Raw genomic sequence first — 20,442 nt, 5'->3', positions numbered from 1 at the left:
TGAAGTTAAGTAAGCCTTTATTGAAGTCGTATCCCAATTGGTATCTTGATTATAAAGTACAATAAAGGTTTTACAAAATCAAAAACAAACAGTATTAAAAAAGATATATATATATATATATATATATATATATATATATATATATATATATATATATATATATATATATATATATAAAATATAAATATATATATATATATATATATATATATATATATGTATGAATATGAATATCTATATGCGTATATTACATGTTCATCAATATTTTACTTTTTTTCATTTTTTCTTGTCTATGTTATATATGTGTGTGTGCCAGTTGTTATGCTCGTTATTTTTAGAAGCTGTTTTAGTGTGTTGCGGCTCAAATGGCTAGCATGTAGCCCACTGCACCATAACAAGACAAAACATGGGCACCTAGCAGTTGTAGCTCTTTGTCTGCAAACATTTTTGGTTGTTGGTATGTTTCTTTTCATAGTCCAATAAAAGCTTGTACAAGTCATCGAAACAGTACAGGTTAGTCTGCAATGTACGTTTGGTTTCATTCCGAGACACAAGGAAAAATGCACATGCTCATTAGTATAGAACTTTTATGTCAGGTAGTGGATTAGAACTAGTGAAAAAGATTGCTTTTAGGGGAGCAAGGTGTATATATGTTTAATTATCCAAACAACAACAATCCAATTAAATATTGGGTATACGTAATTGTACAAACTGTTCAAAGTGCTTTGGATGGGTGTCAAGCGCAAACATTGGTATTCTTGATGCCCCTACGGATGACCATATTGCAGAAACTATAAATTTTTTGCAGCATGACTGTTGCGAAGATAAGGGTAGAACTTCAGAGGGACAACACGAAAGTATCTTTACTGTCAAAAAGAATAATATAATTCATGTAAATGGATGGTTTGACAATTTATATGAGTGGAAACGTTAAATCAATGACCTCTCAGACGGACCCAAACACATACAACCTTGTGTCAAAGATGCTGGATAAATTAAGATACGGTGTGATGTTTTAGGAAACCATTATAGCTACAATGCGGGATAAAATCCCTCCATTATAAGTAAGATTTTTCCAGTTCAGAAAACAAGCAATGAAAACACTGCGACCAATAAAGCCTGACCAAACACAACAAAACAGGTCTCAAGAATGTTTGGTGGGTTAAGATGCGACTCAATATTTTTGTTACATCGATATAAGGTAGCCATTTTGGCTTTCAATGAAATATTTCACATTTAATATAACGAAAGAAACTTATCCTTCAGCCCTGAACCCTTACTGTATTAGTCTCCAGGATGCAATTTCAGCTAAGATATACCTTGATGTATGTTGTGGAAACAAGCTTAGCAGCCATCTTGGATTGTAAGCATCAATTTCAGACTCTTATGGTTGATTTTGTAGCAAATAAAACAAAAGATACCAGTTTTTGACCCGTAAAACATGCCAAAAGACACCAAAATCAGTGGCATAGTGTATTGAGATATGACTCCTTACACACTGAAAAAAGTATTTGGATTTTTATGCAAACTTTTATGCAAATTAAGGGTTGTACATGTCAGCTAATGAAAGATATGAATTGCTTGACCCAATATACCTGGCAAAGGAGACCAAAATGACTCCAACAGCTTCTCATTGAGCTGAGATATGATATTTTACCTGTTTTTGGATGTCGTTTTGGCAGCCATTTGGCTTTTTTATGCAAATTAATGGTTGTACATATAAGGCAACGGAAGATATGAGTTCCTAAACCCATTTACCTGGCAAAGGAGACCACAATGACTCCAACAGCTTCTCATGGAGCTGAGATATGGCATTTTACCTGTTTTGGAGGTGATTTTGGCAGCCATCTTGGATTTTTATGCAAATTAAGAGTTGCACATGTTGGGCAATGAAAGAAATGAATTTCTTGGCCCTGTTTACCTGGCAAATGACACCAAAATCACTTTGATAACATTTCATAGAGCCGAGATATATTCCACTTACATGTTTGGCGGCCATCTTGGCGGCCATCTTGAATATATTAAAATGCCCAAGGGTGCCAGGGTGGCATCATGCAGATCTTGATTCAGTAGGCTTTGAAGATACAGAAACCACCGAGAACCATTGTGGGGCCGAAATTTTTGGGTTCGACCAAAAATTAGGGTTTCGGCACCAGACTATAAAAGGTTGCTGTATGAAAATCGCGAAATACTAAATGACTATCGAATTTCTGCCATTTTGCGTGACAGGGTAGCTAAAATTTTGTGATTAAGAGGAAGCTAAGATTGAGATGAAGAAAAGTCTCATGCCAGTAAGCGAGACAAAAATAAATATTAAGTATCATAACTGCCACAGTCAATACATGTTCTCTCCATAGAATACCGACTAATATTACGATCGTTTCTCATAAGTCGCCGGTACTTCTATGCAATTGTGAGAATTAAATTAATCAAAATGTAGTTCGATGCAAAGCGATCGCATTAATAATTTTAGACAAATGGTTTGCCAGAGAAAAATAAATTTGATACATGATATTTGTTAGTTCAACTGCTGTGGACGTCCATCAGTCAAGCGCCCTTGAGTCGTTTGACAGGCACTGAGGTATGTAAATATTGCATTGCATTTTACTTATTAGTCTGTTCGATGACCTTCAACGCTCAATAACCGAAACGACTGTTAATATCCTAACTCTTCAATTAAAGGGACAAAGTCGGCCATTTTTCATGAATTCTGTTTGATGCAAGATACTTCCTATATTGTTTGACATGTTGAAAGATACTGAATAAATGGGTGACGATGCATATATTTGACCATGGTTTTAGACAAATTAAATGAAACCATGGCGAAAATGAATTAATGGTCATTACCATTAATTCATTTTCGCGATGGTTTCATGTATCGTGTCTAAAACCGGGGTCGAATACATGCATGGTCTACCATTCATTCAGTATCTTTCAACATGTCAAACAAAATAAGTAGTATCTAGTATCAATCAAAATTCATGAAAAATGATGGCTTTGTCCCTTTAATAGACTCGGTGTGTAGCAGTGCTTCTCTTCACATCTAGAAAATTCTAGAGAAAAGAAAAGGTAAATAATTTGCTGAAAGACTCAATGATTGTACGTCGAGGTGATAGTCTAAACGAAAGTGATTAGTACCAAATGTATATAGAACAAATTTATACCCAGAAAATGCTACAGCTAAGAAGGGGTAAATAGTTTGCAGTCGGTAAAAATCGTTAGCTGTCACTGTGAATTCTCAATTGAAAGTGATGGGTACCGAAAAGTTAAAAACCAAGGAAAAAGTGAAATTATCGGTCACTTTTCCCAAATGCCATAAAGAAGGAACGAACCTTAGGGCTTTTTCTAACATCAAATTCCATCAACCAAGTTTTGTTTCGGGAAAAAAGCGAATAAATTAAACAAAGATGAATAAGTAAAAATTTGAAATACATCTCACTATATTGCTTTATAATTGAATCATAAGAACGACTACTGGAGAAATAACTCCGTGTGACGTACATATATTTATGCTACCCATTATTACTGTGAAGTCCTCATGCACAAGCTCTATAAAACGCTTTGTAGCACATTAAAAAACTTGCGGCCGTACATTCGACAGGTTTGCTTTGTTGTGAACTTTATGGAAGGCTATTAAATCTTCAATTAGATTTTCTATCCTCAATATTAGCTCGTCTCTTAGCAGCACAAAATTAGTCCTTGTTGACATCTCCTAGATGTTTCAGGGGATTAGAAATAGGTCAAGAAAGAAAACGTGTAAAGGATATAACCTTTATTCATGTAACGACCTTTACCAACTCTGAAAGACCTCGGGCTTTTTTGTAACCTGTTAGCTTACACTGTTTGCAAAGTACTTACTGAATATATACTTGGAAAATGTCATTTGGTTTTTGACTTCGCAACCAGTAAAATAGAGTCGACATCAACAATAAAATCTATAACATGTACCAATTTATATCTACTGGCATGGAGTTCATGCGTAATATTTCCAATGAAATAAAATGTTTTACCAAGTAATCATCAGTTTGTTGCAGTACACAATAGAAATTAACTATTTGAAAATATTGAACTTCAAATTGAACTTTAAACTAATTATTACAAAAACGAACCACTAACTCACTTTACATAATTCTTGTTATATTTATATAAATTTAAAAACTACCGAATCTCGGCCAAATGTCTTATAACGCAGGTGTTAGTTTTTTGATATTTTTTGCACACAGACAAACAATTTTTTGGATACCGCCTTCAGTACAAAATTTACACTTTGCCTTTTTCCTTGGGCCTGTACTATAATATCCGTTTGTCATGCGTTATCCAAAATTTCTTGCAGCTGCACCTTCGGTGGGTCTTCCTTGCCTATAACTTGTTGGCAGCCCTGTGTTATTTTGATTATAAACCCTCATTAATGTGTCTTGTGGCCACACAAAATTCAGTAAATTCTCGATGGGAATCGAACTCTCAACATACGGCACCCAGTCACTAGCGGAGACATCACAGTCAAAACCGCTTGGCTAAATTCCCGCCCTTAATTAAGTCCTTGTCTACGTTTAATGGAGCTTTAGGGGGAATGAACAACTGTCGAAAGAAAGGGAACGTGAAAAGAATATGACCTCGGCTTGTATCTATTTAGGATAACATTGAAAGATACATTTCTGCAGCTTATTAGTGTACATTACTCAGTGTGCATCGCTTCCAAAAGTTAATATCGACGAAGGATGCCATGTAATCCTCTTAAATGTTGGTCGGTTCGTTACAAATCTTGTGTGTTTATTCCTACATTATCAAATTAGTCGCGGTGCAATAGAGTCACACACCTAATTTGATTTTTACTGAGGGAAAGTCTGAAAAACAGGGGACTCAATATAATAAAAAAATACGACCACAGCTTGCTGAACCTACTTCATTAGAGTCTAATTAACATAGAATTTATTAAGAACAACTTAAAGAGTTTCCATTTGATATTCATATTGTTTCTACTACGTCTAAACCCTTTCTGGTTTTTGAAAGTTCGAGTGACGTGAAAATTATGTACAGTTTAAATTAAATCAACGTTTTGTTGAATACTTGGTAAAGAAGTGGCTTACCTTACGAGCCGATGTCTTCCTACTCTTTCGATTAATACTCCTTTTACATATTTCTTATCACTTTTTTATACATTGCTACTGAACCTGTACGGTATACCTAACAGATTAATTGACCTTTCTTATATTTACGCTGACATTATAGGGTTCACAAAAAATTAAAATAACAGGCGATCCTACTTTTATGCGTCACTAAAGCGCCAATTGTTGCTATACCAAGCACAGTTAATTTACTGTACTATTATATGACCATTTGCTACTTGAATTCAATCAATGTTTCGAAAGTTGCATCGACCTCAGAAATATTTACTGATTCTAGAAACATCAAGGTATACAAATGAATGATGGCACCCTAGCTTCATTTAAGTATTTGTATTGTGAGGTCAATCGATTTCGTTGTCGGGGACCGGTACAGACTACAATTTGATCTCATCAGTGTACACCAAGACAACTAGCTTCTGACATGGTTCAGTCCAGCGAAGTTTTCCTCGGGCTGCTACCTTTAAATGACTTCTCTTGCGTTTACGTCACTCTGTATTTAGATCATTATCGGGCACAGTGAGATGAAAATATCGGCTTCATTTGAATAAAAAATATTTAAGATTTTTCATGTTATAGGCAAGTTATAAAATGTACTGATTTAGCAATTAAAAATGTTTACATTTATTAACAATGTGATTTTATATCAAACAATTCATTTTTGGTTGGAGATAAGCCAAGAAAACACACAATTAAACCTTCGAGAAGATGCATGAAAAGGATAGCCAAAGATAGTTCTTACTTTACTATTTGCGTGTAATTAACACTAATCCTCTGTCCCTGATGCTCTCTGCCTCTCTGCCTCTTTCTGTCTGTTCTGCATCTCTCTCTGTCCTCGTCCCTGTCTTAATCTGTCCATATGACTGTTTTCTCTCCTCCCCTTCCTCCCTCCCTCCCTCCCTCCCTCCCCCCCTCCCTCCCTCTCTCCCTCTCTCTCTCTCTCTCTCTCTCTCTCTCTCTCTCTCTCTCTCTCTCTCTCTCTCTCTCTCTCTCTCTCTCTCTCTCTCTCTCTCTCTCTCTTCAATTTGCCATACGACTGTTCATAGTAACGAATGATTGATGTGGCTTGTATGGAAGGTCTACTAGGAAATCACAGCACATTCCGGGAATCTTGATATTGACTTACCGATCTGATCACAGCTAAATTAACATGAAAAGACGTGTCCCTTGGCATCAGATATTGCATGTTTTCAATTCAAATATCGAAGTGGATTGTTGTTTTCAACACTCTAATGAAATCGTCCATGAACATCGCAGGTAACTGCAAATGGGTATCGGGCTCTAGAGATCGCTATACTAAATGATACTCGAAAAATAAATAAATCATGTACAAGGCCTTTACCATTCCAAAAAAAACAACGTTTTACAATGACTTTAAAGGGAAACAGTCGTCGGAACTGCGCCTGTGCGAGTTTCTTCTTCATAAACAATGTATTTAATGTACGATATCTAGATGCTCTTTGTCATCATACCTGCAATATTTAAATTATACAATGTAGATTATGACAGACATGTTTTAACTTTCATAAATCACCATCGTACCTTGGATACAGTGTCTTACATCGGTCGTATGGGTTCCATACGACCTTTGAGGGCAGTTCCGACGACTGTATCCCTTTAAAGGTGCAGGAGAATGTTGATTGCGTAAACATAATGTATATCAATCATAAATCTCGAGAATGACATTGGTTTCTTAAAGATACAATGCTTGACAATGAACTCATACTATTAATTGATAGTCGATGATAGTTAGAAGATCTAGGTTTTAGACTGGTGTAAAATGGTCTCTTCGTCGAGAGGGGGATACAACTTTAAGAAACATGAATGACACTAGTTTGAGAAAATATTGCTTTCTGGACCTAAACTGAAATATTCGTTATGTGATTTTAGCAGAGGTCACGCCTTGCCATATTCACAGATGTTACATACATGGTTCTGTGTCTACATGAATCAGTAATTGGTAAGTATCGGGACCAAACTGCTTTGCTTGTTCAATAAAGCCTGCAGTTTTGACAAGTACTAAATGCTGACCGTAATTCTCCCGTTATACCGCTACAGCTATACTCTTAGAACTTCATATTTTTCACAATCGATACCAAATACAAGGAAACATGCCTGCGGCAGGTAATCGAGACGTGGCAATGTTGACTCTGCAAAAAACACCGAAGGTGTAATATAGCCTTATGGGTTGAGCAGGCATCAGATGGTGCAAGGCACTTACCTGGGCAGAATGATCTCTAGCGCGAGCTACTGTTAATGAGGTTTTCGAACTTTATTTTGTTTTCGCTGTTGGCTCTCACGAAAATGGTCAAAATGCTGTGTACTCGCAGCTGTTAACGAGTTTTTTGCAGATTCGAAGTGAATTTGCAAATGCCCCGAAAGAGATGTGAATGGGATCTTCAAATGAAGCTTATTGTCCATTGCATTGAAAACAAATGCATTGCGGATTGGTAAATGTGTTTTCTTTCAGATTCAGAAACCTTCATACCTGTCTCATCTCAAAGGGGATGAAACTGTAAGTTGCCAATAAACTCTGAATTGCTCTTTATTGCCGTCTCAGTGGAAATAATGCCCATCACACTATCACACACCCTCTATTAAGAAAGTACGCTCAAGCAGTTCAATATGGCGTAATCTGAACATTAAAGCAATTTGTTTGTTATTGCTGCAGAGAGTGTGCGAAGCTTAAACGTACGAATATCTTTGGCGTTTCGTGAACTGTGTTCTGTAAATTCTGTATGGAACGTCGTCCTTCACCGCGAATACAAGCTTTTAAGTATTGTTGAAAGTCAACAGAAAGTAACAACAGTAAGCATCGGAATTAATATTTGTAATTAACATCTCTATAGTACTGCTTTGCATTGTCACCTTGCTACCCTCTCAATAAAAAATGTCCACTCAGCATCAATCATACGGCAAGCGGCGTCTCGTCTTTACTAACTTGCCCTCGACACAAATACACGCATTGTAACTGGAAAAGACGTTACAAGCGATGATATATATGATTTCCATTATACGATGACGTGCTTTCCATATGAGCGTGCTTCGTTACTTGACAATTACATATTAACATTGCGGAACAAATGTATTAATGGCTGAAATTCCTTATAATTCTGTCATATTTCTATCGGAACCGAACTCCCTACTCATCATGTGATAGATGGATTTGACAACAGTCTCTTCAGCTATAACATTTCTTGGTGAGCAAAACAAACCTATTACGAGTTTAAAAACTGTTTCAAAATGTAAAAAGCACGGGTATGTTTTTTTTATCTACTGAGACGACGTCGACGAAGTGTTATGAAATATGTAGAAACACATTTTAATTTGTGTCATCTATGCGTCACATCCTTGATCGAAATATCCAATGAAAAAATGCCTAGGTGGTGTTCAGCTGTTGAAACCCCTTGCACTACTAAGATTCTGTTTTTCACTGTACTTCAGAAGTTATTAACAACACTCATTGGATATTACGTCGAGCTCCATCTAATCAAGGAGCTCCCTTAGCGTTTGTTTTGTTTGTCGATTGGTTCATAGGTGTGCAACGTAAAACAAAGTTGTCAGGCAGACCTTTTTGATTATTTGGAAATAGCCAGCACTAAATATGAGCTTCGCTAAGGAATCGTGGCAGTTTAGTATTCTAAGTGTCTTTAAAGCAGCAGCTCAAAAGCTATTCCCTACTCGATTTAACATTCGTGCAACATGATGAAGACCTCATCTCTGGTAGATGATTTCAGGGTTTAATTTAAAATTGAACTCTTGTAATCGCCCTGACAACTGCTACGGAGGCAGCTAATACACAGTTACTATCTGTTCGACGGCCGCGTCAATCTGTCTTGTGTAATGCAACTCGTTTTTCCATATTCTTGATATAGTTCAGACATGAGCTGTTTTCGTAAACACTCTCAATTGATATAAACACATGTTGCCCCTCACTCCGTTCTGTCAGAAATAACGTATCATTTACCTATGTGGTGTTTTTCATTTTCAATATACTATATGTCAGTGAAAGCTTGGTGTACGTAAGATATTAAATCCTGGAGGACTGAGATTTTACCTCCGTAACACACAAAAACAAACATACAAACTAAATAACTAACTCATTATAAAAAACAAACAAACAGAAAATCAAAACTCTCCACATATGTGTATGCATCGACATAGTCAGGTGGCAAGGATCATTACTTAAAGTATCCTTTTTTACAATTCAAATATTAGATTCGACAAAACTGAAACACACACACATTTATCTCGATTGGATTTTTTTTCAACCTAAGTCAATTTGGAAGCCTAGAGGCAGATCTATATGGCCGTCTACCTGTATCTGGTTTCAGTCACGTTTTGCGGGATTTCTATTTAAGTGTATAAATAGTGCGCGAAAGGCGGTTTAATTGTATATATGATACAAATCTATATTCCTGTGATAAATAGCACACTCATCGTGGTACACAATGTTCTGATGTTTGAAAGAGGTCCGTGAAGAGTTATCAGTCTTTGACGATAACATGAAGCCACAAACTGTAAAAAAAAATTGATACGAGATGCAACTGATGTTTTTACAAAATAACTCATCGATTTCTCGGCAGGCGCATTGGCTTAATGTGCTGCGTCAACACTGTTGTGTACCAGGCGTCCTGACCTCCGATAACCGTTGTAAGATGTCTAAATTTCAGAGCAATATTCAATTGGGAACTCATGATAAACTGTGTAAACGCGCATTTCCCATTAATGAAAATTAAGGCGAAAATCTTCACAGGCAGCGGTTAAGTGGTTCTGCGATAGCAAAAGTGAGCGATACATTGAAATCAATTAATATCCCGATCAAATGGACCTACCCCGCATGAAATCATGCTGTTTGGTCAAACAAATGTTTGTTTTCCCCCGTAATTTTCTCCGTATTGACCACTTTCGTGTTTTTGTCAAGTCCCAAGGGCAAAGGGTCCAAATCTGTCAACATTAGCAGTGTACAACCTGATCAACGCTGTGAGTGCACTTTGCGGATTATCGTTTCCGGATTAGGTGGGCTGTATTCCCCGAGAGACTTACACGGCCGGCCTGACGGTAATCGCTCATCACTCATCGCCGACTCAGAACTCAAGACGGCTGAGTCCCACTTTAATTTGTACTGTAATGCCTGCAGGCGCAATGCATGCATGCAAACAACATCTGACGCGAGAATTAAAATCTGTAAAATATGCAAGCCCTTATTGTGACATTTTGTTTCAAAAATGAATAAGCATTCTTTTTGCCTCACATATGCGATAATTCGCTGCAAAATGTTACGCTCATTGCCCTCTTTTAAAGGTATACTGTCACCTGTTCCAATTTTGCAACAGTTACCATGGAAAGAGAAAAACTAACCAATCACAGATTTTAAGCCAGTGGCCGCTTTTTAAAAACAGTGCACGCCCTCGCATGGGCATTTTGATATCAAGGAACGCCCCTTTGACTATATATGGGCATATTTAGATTACAGGTGGTTGTATACCTTTCATAACCAAAGATTGATGCGCAAATTTACACATCGTGAAACTGTTTCAGAGGTCTTTCCATATCATTAAACTCTTATAGGGACATACCTGTAAACGTTTAAATTAATTATTTCGAAATATTAACTCGCAAGCAATTTGGAGAATAAAACTGCGATATAGTAACACCCAGGTGTTCCAAAGTCGCAATATCAGGTCAAATTCATCAATGAAAAGTGGAAAAAGCGAACATCTACACCGATTTTTGATGGGGAAGATAAGATCTCATTTTAAGATTTCAAGTCAGAACACGTATAAGCTATATTCAAATTACTCAGTGCAAATCTGACATCATGATGCTGGGATGTAAGCCATGATGCAGAATCGAGAAAGCAAAATATATCGATGCTGCGTGTCTTTAGACACACGTTACGACTTTAATGTATTGGCGGGGTATTTTTCAATAATGATCGTGCGTTCATGAAGACTTTGGATTATGTCTAACGGAATTCAGGATGACCCTCAGAATCCACCACAAAGGGCGTATAATTTGATCTAATTATGACTTACCCTTAATGAGTTGGTAATGTGCTGTTGCTGTAAGCTTAGTTGTGGTGGCTGTTTTCTTGCTGGTCGTTACCGCAATCTGACAGCAGCTTCTTCTTTTGACTTCAACAGAAGCTTGAGCTCGTTCAGCTTTGGTAACAAGAAAGAAAAATTAGTCAGGTTGGCGGGATATGATGCCTTAATAGTGGCAGACGCTTGCCAGCAGCGCTTTGGCAGTTTCGTGATCGTGTGCCACAAGCACCTCATATCAAAAACCGTACGCGTCGAAGCCAAGGAATGATAATTGTCACTGTATTGTGGGAGTTCCGTCAGCACTCGACGCCCGAGAAGAAAAGACGGTAATTGAAGGTGGGTGGCGACTTGTATTGAGGCGAGATACTTCAAAAGACATTTCATTATACTTCTGGCTCTTTTCTCAGGAATAGCCGAGACAGCACTTTGAAATCAGTATCCAATCGCACAGCTGGGTTAACAAGCAGTCATTTCTTTTATTGCTGACCCAAATCACCTCATCTTCATATTCACGATTTTTTAAAAAGGTGCGTGTTCACTCACTTGGAAATATTAGCATTAATTTGTATTTAAGAACACAAATAATTCAAACTGCAGGTTGAGTAATCGACTGCTTTCCATGTTTCGCAGAGAATGATCACAAAATGTCAAGGCAACGAAATGTAATGTAAACCTAACGTGGGAATGAAATGAAAACATAATCAGTCTTTACATCCGAAGCGGGTTGTAATTATTATATTCGAATGAAATCTGTAACCGAACCCACACTTATACGGTAAACGTGTTTGTATCTTGGTGTATTTTGATTTGCGCTGGGTGAGAACACGCCAGCCCAGGCCTGTGCCGCAGATTAGCTATCGCCACAAATGTCAACAGAACTCTATGGCACGTGCGTAGGTATGAAGGCCAACAAGGGACATCTTTTGTGAGAAAAAATAATTATTATCTCGTGCGCACGAGATACTTATCTTGTGCGCACGGGAAAGTATCTGATGCGCACCAGATACTATCAGATGCTTTCACGTGCGCACAAGATAGTATCTGTGCGCACGAGATAATTTTTTTCTCACAAAAAATGTCTCTTATGGGCTTTCATACGTAGGGCAGCAAGTGTGAAAAAATAACCCCTTTTTGCTGGAAAAAACACTTTCATTCCTGCCTTCATCAAGAGAACAGCATGTTAGTCATGGAATGACCCTCACATGAAAGTACCTTATATGATATATTGATGTCTTGACAACTCCGGAAAGTACCTCTATAGATATTATTCCACCCACGACGTTGTACTCTCACACTGTCAGCGAGCGCACGTGTGTAGCTGAATACGAAAGACATTTCTAAATTGCCACGGCGTCGCAGTGCTTAAACGTTGAAAGCAAACAGCCAGTTTCTCATATGTGACAGGCAGGATATGGTCATAAATCCTCACTTTTTGCGAATCACACAGAGGAATCTTATATATAGACTGGCATGATAAATAGAGAATCTGAATACAGCCATTATTGCTGTTTCCTTGGCAAATGATAAGATATTATTACAACATATGAATGATTTGAGTATAGGGGTTGTGATTATGACCCATGTGACTATCTGATGAGTCAAATAGATTTCTGAGAAGATACATTCGCGTAAGTAGTACATCGCAGGGATGAGACAGGCAAGATAAATGCTGTCCCTACAAAAAGCTCATTTGGTCGTCTTTCATCACCACGCATCGTAAATCCATGGCATTTGTATTGTGATTAGGCACAAAGCCTCACTCGCTCACCGTGACTAACTGCAATTAAACTACGCTTGGCGCTGATCTAAAGTCGACTTTTTAAAGGCTACAAAACGAGGCAATACTCGCTCTAAAACGACTAAATAGAGTAAATTTTCAGTAAATTTGTTACGAACGTATTCACTGCAGTAATTGACTTTTGATGGCTTGCACACTCATGGTACGCAGTCGTCAAGTATATGTGGCCACGCTATGCTCCTGACGCTGCTGTACGGCACAGCTATGTTGCACGCGTTCTGTGCAGTTCCGTGGGTTTACAGCATACAAAAGGGGGGGGGGCTGGGCGGTGGGCAGGTTTTCCATGTTGTTTTCGGGCGATTGTTCGAACTCACCTAGTAAGTTTGCTCTGTGAGCAAAACTAAAATAGCTGTTATTTGATTTGTTCTAACTAGCACGTTTCCCATGACAAGGGAAAATATGACCAGTCTAGGGAGCCTTCAGTAATTACAGGGGGGTGGGCCGGGGTATTGGGGTGAGGGTCACCTTTTAGAAAGCTGTCCAAGGGGACGGTCACTTTTTAAAAATCTATCCTGGGGGGGGGGGGTGTCACTTTAACAGAAGCTGATTTTACGATCAAACCTTTGATTGCCCAAGTGATATATCCTGAATAGGAAATCACCGACGAAATACACTGATTCTTTTAATTACATATACATTATTGACAAGCTTCACAAGCAAAGAAGATGCAGTGGTATCCTACATTAAACAAAACTGAGGAAAGACAAGAGAAAAAACATATGGGACAGTTGATAAAGTGTATATCAATTATAATATGTCAATTATAAAATGTCTATGGTAGATATTGTTAGTTTTATTTTTGTATTGGAAAAAATTGTTCATAGTTCTCTCATACACTACCATGTATAGTGAATCAATATTTCGGTGAAATTCCAAAATCCAATTTCCTACACACTCATCCACTTGTAACCACCCTAGTCTAAGCATGTACATTAATCAAGTACAAGAGTACATGAATACACAAATTTACCTAAGCTAGTTTTGTATTGGAACTTGAAAAGAAATTTATAGTTTCCTCATAGACTACCATGGATAGTATATCAACATTTCGGTGAAATTCCAAAATCCGATTTCTTGCACACATATCCACTTGCAACCACCTTAGTCCAATCAAATACATTAATATCAATAATCAAGCATACACACATACACAAATTTACCTAGTTTTGTATTGGAAAAAATATTCATAGTTTCCTCACAAGACTACCTTGTATAGTGAATCAACATTTTCAATGAAATCCAAAAATCCAATCTCTTGTAAACACATGCGTGTTTTACTTCCCGCTTCAGGCAAAGTACATTTACATATATTATCAAATATATATAAATATACAGATATAGCTTGCTTTGGGGGAAAATTGTCAATAATTTGCTAGATAGACTCTCATGTATTATGATTTGATATTTTAGGGTGAAGCACTATATCAGCCACATTTTGCTGCCTTATAGTTGCGCAAAATATGGTGACCCTCCCGTAAATGCATGACCCTTCAAAATGTTTGCGGATAAATTGCGACTCTTCCTCCCAAAACGCCAGCCCCCCCCCTGTAATTTCTGTCTTTAACTTACATAACAACAAATTGTTAATATATAAACTAGTTGATGTTGTTTCAGGTATTCCTGGCCAGAAAAATACAGTGATTAAGGAGACGGTCAAGTTTTAGAATGTCGGACAAGGGGTGGTCACATTTTAGACACATGAATAGGGGGAGGGTCACATTTTACAGTAAAGGTGCGCACGAAATTCCCCCGGCCAACCCCCTGTAATAACTGAAGGTTCCCTAGCTACGGTTCTAAGCCGGTCAAACACTAAACTCTACGATCAACAGACGCTGTGCTTTTCTGACTTGAAGCAGTTTATCTTTGAGCTTGCAAATTATTTCGAAAGGGTTTATGCGAGTCTCTTATCTCAATATCTGGTGATGATCGCATTTACGGTAACACAAAAATTTGATTTGCCACACCAAGCACTCCTTGTGTGAAGGCATCAGTGCAAGGAGAATGACACGTAGCTTCTATTGACGCATCATTTGATATGGCTACAAGAGGCGTCTTGACACTTAAAAAACTGTCTATCCAAATTGTTGATTCAGCGAAGGTAGACGTTTGTAAAGCAATTGTTGTTTCTAGTCCAACAAATTTTGTCATTCTAATGCATGCATGTACAACTTTACACTCTTCGTTTGTCTTAAACCCTTAAGGTAGTATGTGCCTCGAAAGTGAAAGACTTAAACTTAAGCTCAAACTTTCCTCAAGGAATCTGCCAACCATTCTCTTTCAAAATCAATAATAAAAATCGGGGGTCATCGTGCAAATTTTGGTAGTAGAGAAACAAATAATCAAAGATTTACCGATATTAAAAATGCAAAATGGCCGCAATCCCTGTGTGAACTCCATGAAGAAAAATAAACTTTTCGAATTTCGAAAAACTAAGCTGGTGAAAAGTTTTTTTTACACCAGGAACTTTAAAATGAACACCCACAAGAGGCATATCAGAAAAGAATTGTAAAAGTTTGAGAGTCCAAATATCTGTCCCCAAGGCGCATTCTACCTTAATCGAATCGAACAGCGTTATTATGAATTGGAAACTACACTCTAGGGTTGACTTTCTGTTGTCTCGGAGGGAATACTGGATCCCTGGACAAATGGTAATAGTATTGATGCATACGTTTACATTCGAAGCTTTGTCGTATTTCGCAATCGTAGAGCATGCATGCACTTTAAGGAATTCTCTATACTTTTTTACTGTCCATAATCAAAAATGTCATTTTCAACAGTATCAAGATTAACAACTTTTTAACAATTTTCGCTCTACAGATTTTATATTTATTTATTTATTCATTCATTCATTTATTTATTTATGATTTGTTTGTTTGTTCTTTTTGCATTGTGACATAACCCAATGCCAAGATTCTACGGCCCTTCCATGCGAGGGTTTTCAGTCTAACTGTTGTACTATGACGTCATGACACGTACTACAGAAGAAACAAATCTTAGCTAGCCGGAACTAGTGGATGTTTTCAGTTTTGTTTTTTTTCTGTTTTGGTTTTAAACTTTGTGACGCATTTGGGATTGTTCTATGCATATTCAATGTGACAATGATTAATGATCGTGTGTCCCTAATTTATACATTAGACCTTTTGACTTGCGGCAACTGGTTCATCGGGCTATTCTAGTTTAAATATATGTATCTGGTGATTCAGATCCATGGTATGGATTCTCTATGTTTGTTTATTTGCAATCATTCTAAAACTGCAAAAAGGTGAGGTTTGCTTTCTCTCCTCAAAAAGTCAATCACTGAGGTCTCACCTATACCCCAGGTACATATGTGACCACTTAGGTACAACTGTGGACATTTGCTCTCCGCAAATTCGTAAATATTTGCGCCCTTTTACCACAATATATTCCCGGGGTATCACGATGTCATTTCGCACTTGGGTGATCATCCGTGCCCTTTCCCGTTGACAACCAGGAGAAAGCATCATTGCGGGATATTTTCATTCAACTCTACAAGCCATACATATTTCAATCTTGAATTCAATATGAATTTTTATATAAGTACATTTCGAAAGTAACGAGAATGCAGGACTTTATGTAACTTCCGACACTTGCTAATTATACCTGCGGTCGATGTAAAGTGAACGATTGTTCCCCATAATGCTAATACGAGCGATATTATCCGACCATCGTACGATCGTATTAGTGCGCTGATAATTAGTTATTTAACCATCCGCTGAATTTCCACGAAGCAAACTTTACGGTAATATTGTCTGAAATTTTTTATCGTCGAGTAGTTTCTGACACCGTACAGCAGGTACACAGCGCAAGTTTGTAAACCTTAAAACCCTTAATCTAAATGCGATGTGCGCTGATATTCCCGAAGCTTGGCCTGTCAGGTGACTTTCAGTTGGCGCTCAAATCACATCCCATGAACAACACAAAACACGCACCGGCTAGTGAGTTAATAGCCTGTATACAACGTTCAAGCGATTGCCGGTAAATCATGCTAGAATGATCAACAGTTTCCTGTGACAAAAGATGGTGATTCAAGAACCAAGGTTAGACTTGACAATGACTCAATCTCCTCTGATTTAAACCTACTGTCAAGAGGATTCCACCCTGCCCAAGGCATACGACCGACAGTATATTTTTGAGAATATTGTCGTCACCATATTCTATTCTTCCTTTTATCATAATAATGCCCTTCGTGTAAAATGAACCAGAACTCAAGGATGACAAACGCCTCTTGAGATTGACTAAAAACTCATCTAATGCTGATCTCATATGACTTCGTCACTAAGTGTACTCCTCGGGGACGATGAAGGACTAGAAGCACATAATTACAAACAATGTAGATGCTATCTCGTATATCACCGATGTGAAATCTTGTTGCTCGTTGGCGAGCAAGGCGACAAATATTACGAGGAATATAAGAATCTCGGCACCACTGTCTAATACTGATTGACTCGTAATGTTTTGATCGTGATTTTCATCGGATGACAAGCGGCCGATGCGCTCCGTGGTGCTACGTGACGCAATGGTAGATCACTTTTGGAACAAGAACTGAACATATTTCGTTTCGGATTAGAGGTTTACCAGAATAAAACATTCTGTTCAATACTAATATATTATGTTCGGTCTTCAGGCTGTGTACATATAAAACCGTGATCAACTCTTACGGATTAAGATTAATATGAAGTTGGCGGGCTATTAGCAAGTCTTAGAGTACATTCATGTAGTCTTTATTTCCTCGTTGAACTATTAATGTCGTCCATAAGTATGACCACTTCTCCCTGTTTGTTGAAGGCTATTCTTCGGTTCCTTATTTTCTTACCTATGTCCCATACCCCTCCCCCAGCTCTGGTCATGTATCTGACCTCAATGTTTTCAAGACGCGTTTGAACAGAACATCCTGCTCACGGAAATGGCAAAGCCCACCTTAAAATTTTCCAAATCGTCGATGGTTATTGCATTTAACACTGTGCGATACAATCAAGTACCCAATGACGTATGGCTGACGTAATCGATATCAACACTATTATCTTCACTTCCTCGTCAATTAGATTTTTACTGCAGATTAAAAATAAATTATACCTCAAAAGTTGTAGGTGTCTTTTCCCCGACAGATGCAAACATCTCAGTGTTGATGATTGACGGCCAAATCGGTAGCTCCTAATATTGTCGTATTTCCCAAAGGCAGAGGACGTAAATAGTCAAGGGACCTAGGCTGAGATGTGAGGAATCGTAAACAGCCATATCAGGACTAGTCAGCCTATGGGAGCGTTTCAGAATTCCATTCCTGACAAGCTTGCTTAAATCTGGAAACTTTTCTACTCAGGTCGCCCCTGTTTGAGGTTTATTCCGTAAGAGAGGGTTCAGTTACTACGACCGAAGTTGGACTGTCAAAACAAGAGGTGTCATCTCATATTTGAAAACTGCCAAGGGAGCCTTCTTTTTTCACACAACGCTAAGTATAGGGAATCACATGATTTTCAAGAATGTTCACCCAGTCGTAAAGCCTGGTCCAAGCTGTACAAAAACACTCTAGGCGATTCGCAGCATGTTTTCATTCGCAAAAGTCATATCAACAAATATACAAGCATTTCATGTTTCATTGGCTTATTGCCGTGACAGATTATACAGACTATGAAGCCTCGTTTTGCTATAAACTGTGGCAGCAGAGTGGAAACACGCGGTAATTGGTAGGCTTTGGCTGAGATGCAGCAGGCAATAGTTACAAGCTAGATATTGAAGAAAGATCTTGTTTGTTTGTTTGTTTATTAGAAGGTCACTCTGTGCTACTGGACCTGTTGAATCCCTTCACTGTCGATATCTAACCTTTATTTCGAGAAACTGATGCACAAAACTTATCCTCAGAAATAGAACAGAAAGGAGTGCAAACTCAATATGACAAAATATACTTAAGTTTTTTAAAGTTGAAACAAGGCTTTGAGATACGATGCAGTAGGCAGAATACCTCTCCTCACTGACAGAAAGCTCGAGCCCTTGACATGCGTACGATATTTTGCTCCTGGACAAGGCACTTTTTACGTCCGCTGCTCCCTTAACTAGGAACAGAGGGCACTGTATAAGTGACCTTTTCCATGACTCCTAAAATGACCTTAAACTCTGGCATTTTCTTGTACCTCAATTGCCAGTGTTCCAAATGCAGGGTTTTCCAATGGAACATGCATCAAAATGAAATGCAAGGTTTTACTTGTCAATTAGCCCAAGTGCAAATTCAATATATACATGTAGTACAATACATGTATTCATTGAATATCGTCACATGTTACAGAATTTTCATTCAACCTGGTGGACTTATGAGGACAGAAACACCAGCCTGGGATGTATGGTAATGTCAGGGATTATGAAAATGGCGACGTAATTTTTTGTCCATTTGATGATGAGTGTCATTTAAGGCATAAATAGTAAAATTTAACATTTCAAGTATAAACACCGCATCATATTGTACATTGACAGAATATACATTTGCATAGAATATACTATAAAAGAAATTAGCAAGTATGTTTTGCAAGTAATACCATTTTAAAGCCCTTATATAGATAATTGTGTAAGATAGTCGCATTTGGAACGAGATGCAATCATGGGAGATTAACCTACTGTCACTTGGTGTCCATGATATTACCACAGAGGAACATAAACAGAGTGGCAACGCTTGTATGCCTTTTGTTCCATGGTCGTCTCGGTAGACTATTGGCTTTTCATGTTAAAATGAGCTTCAAAGGTGTTAAACTTTTTGGAGGCTTTGTTTGTGGTTGATAATTACACGAGATTATGCGAAAAATACGACGAGATGGCATCGTACAGCCAGTCGCGTAGCAACCATAGTTACTTTGTGAGCTCTCAAACCAGAAACACTGCTTCACGTCGATCAAAACATAACACGCCAGCAGTTTCATAAACATGTCCTTCCTTGACGCACGTGTGAAAGACGGTATGACTGACCGTAAACCATTGAGTAAAACCAGACAGTATCGATAAAAGACTTTCAAATTTGGTTCAAACACACTCATTATATATTCATAAAAATATGAGAGGAATTTTTAAAACGGTAAAACTCACTTTCCTGAAGCTCAAAACACTCCCGTTTTCGCCAGCACGTCAATTCCGCTCAGCACCACACGACAACAACAACACAAACTTTGCCGAACATACTTCCGCTTAACAATTGGCGAAAATCCGAAAATTACCGAAGGATGCATGGTCGGCACTCTTCGGAAAAGAGAGGCGAGAGCAACCTGAGGCGAGGCGAACATGGATGGGTTACGTAACCGCTTCACGCCTTAAACAATGCCCGTTGCCACTCTGTCTATGTCCCTCTGTGATATTATCAAGGGGAGTGTCACTGAAATATGTAGTTAAAGGTATACTGTCACCTGTTCCAATTTTGCCACAGTTACCATAGAAAGAGAAAATCTAACCAATCACAGATTTTAAGCTGGTGGCCTCT

At 38.0% G+C, this 20,442-nt stretch overlaps 1 protein-coding gene across 2 annotated transcripts in view; it reads right to left on the bottom strand.

Moving 5' to 3' along the window:
• Nucleotides 1–20,442, bottom strand: part of LOC139140589 (G-protein coupled receptor 54-like) — a 178,703-nt gene that overhangs the window by 81,856 nt on the left and 76,405 nt on the right. For both annotated transcript variants that reach the window (XM_070709932.1, XM_070709933.1), the window contains exon 2: nucleotides 11,162–11,287. The gene's annotated coding sequence lies outside the window, so the exon portion shown is untranslated. The remainder of the gene's footprint in view (nucleotides 1–11,161; nucleotides 11,288–20,442) is intronic.

This window comes from Ptychodera flava, chromosome 9, assembly GCF_041260155.1.
Source record: "Ptychodera flava strain L36383 chromosome 9, AS_Pfla_20210202, whole genome shotgun sequence".
NCBI classification, from domain to species: domain Eukaryota; kingdom Metazoa; phylum Hemichordata; class Enteropneusta; family Ptychoderidae; genus Ptychodera; species Ptychodera flava.
Note: the sequence above shows the minus strand (reverse complement) of the source record. Positions and strands in the feature narration are given on the sequence as shown.